Genomic DNA, 1,900 nt, shown 5'->3' on the forward strand with positions numbered 1-1,900 from the left:
GGGGGGCCAGCCGCAGCGCCCCGGCTCTGGCACTTCCCCATCACGGGGTCCTTAATGACAAAGTCTGGTCCCCGCCTGTGGCGGTGAGACACGCTCCCATGGCCACAAATATATATATTTTTTCTTGCAATTACCTCTAATTGTGGCAATTCAGGGGTTTTGATGAGAATATGTGTCGGGGGAGGCTGCTGCATCTCCACCTTCCTTTTGGGCATCACCCCGATTTAACATTGCAGGAGAAAGAGCTTTTCCTTGGGGTGGGTAACACGGGTTAAAGGGGCGGATCTCCAGAGCCCCCCCTCCAAACCCTTGGGGCCGTTCCCCGCGGCACTGGGGCACCTCGCCCTGCCCTCCTGCCCCGCTTTGCTTGCTTTCCCCGCCGCAAACAGCGGGTCTATTGTTAACCGCCGCGGTCCTTCGTGTACTGCTCCCTCTAATGAGCGTAATTAGCTGTGAATCACGTAGGTCTCATTTTCGTGAGGAGGTTAAAATCCCCGATACACTTTAATACATTTTTGCAGCGAGCACATTTAGAAAGTAATTAAAAGGCTCAGCCGTCGTTGCCCACGTCCCCTCTCCCCCCGCCCCGGGCCAGCAGGATTTAATTGAGGCCAGTTGAAAGTTAGTGGAAATAAATTGTGGCTGATAAAGCGGAGGTTGTAATTTAATTCTGGGAGAGGAGCTGTTCTTGCCCGGGTGTTTGGTTCATTTGACTGGTGTTGAGGGATGGTGGTGGTGGGGGACTTATTTGTGTAATGTGATTTACTGATGAGAAAATGACGTTTAGGGGAAGGATAGTGCTCGTGCATGCAGTGGTGCCACTCTTGAGAGCATCGACTCGGGGGCTCGGACATCCCTGGGAGGTTGCGGTAGGGTGTTGGGGTAGCGGGAGGGATGCCGTTCAGGAGCCCGGGATGGGTTACCTCAAGGGCTGGTGAGAAGCACAGGTCCAAAATACTGGCATGGTGTGAAACAGCCAACCGGGGCTGGGGGCAGCAATTACCTTAATTGACTTTGTAGTCTTTCAACATCTTAATTGCCCGCTGTGCCCGAGGGGTGACCGGGGCTGGGCTGAGGAGTAAGAGAAGAAGCCAGATCAGCTGCAGGCGGGAGGTGCTGGAGATGGATGCGTTTTCAGATGCTCCCAAGACTTTTAACAGCGCCTTGCCTGGGAAGCGGCATGTAAATGTAACCTTCAGAAAGGGAGCGCAATTACAGCGCCCCGCTGCCCGCTATATTAAAATGGGATATTAAAGCAAACAGCGGTTCTCCCCGCTCTCAGGGATAATACCAAAAGCCTATTTAGTGAGGGATTTGCCGGCGTGCTGAGCAAACGGCCGGGCTCGCAGCTGGGCGCTGCTGCTCAGCTCCACGCCACGGCTCGGGACGGGGCTGTGAAACCTCTCCGAGACCTTATTGAAAATCCAGCCTTTGAATCCCTGGCACTGAGGCACCGATGCCCTCCCCGGGGCTGAGCATCCCGCGGGGCAGGACCTCTCCTGCTCCTTGCCCGCAGGAGGAGAGTCTCTGCCCTTGCTGAGGCAGGAGATGGAGTCTGAGCACGGCACTGGCGTGGCCGTGCTGTTAATTACCTGCCCGCTCTGGCTGGCACTAATGGACTCGTCTCGTTTTCCATGGCCAGCCAAGGTCCCGTTACCCTTTCTCCCTCCATTTCTCTTGGAAGGAGAGCACCGAGGCTGCTTTTGACTGTTTTCTGTTTGAGTATGAGATGAATCGCCTTCCAAGGGGCTGACACTTGGCTTCTTGTTCAGCCACAACTGCAAGGCGTGATGTCTTATTAATAAATGATGTAGTTGCCATTTCAGCTTCATTTTCCCCTTCTTGTTTGAACGTTATGATGTGGCTCCGATAGCTTGGCAGTGCTGTTCGCTTGGGGCCG

At 54.5% G+C, this 1,900-nt stretch overlaps 1 protein-coding gene across 1 annotated transcript in view; it reads left to right on the top strand.

Annotated features, from left to right (window-relative positions):
* Positions 1-1,900, top strand: part of KSR2 (kinase suppressor of ras 2) — a gene marked incomplete at both ends in the record, with an annotated part of 22,916 nt that overhangs the window by 6,241 nt on the left and 14,775 nt on the right. The window lies entirely within an intron of this gene.

This window comes from Buceros rhinoceros, unplaced genomic scaffold, assembly GCF_000710305.1.
Source record: "Buceros rhinoceros silvestris isolate BGI_N320 unplaced genomic scaffold, ASM71030v1 scaffold30536, whole genome shotgun sequence".
Taxonomy (NCBI): domain Eukaryota; kingdom Metazoa; phylum Chordata; class Aves; order Bucerotiformes; family Bucerotidae; genus Buceros; species Buceros rhinoceros.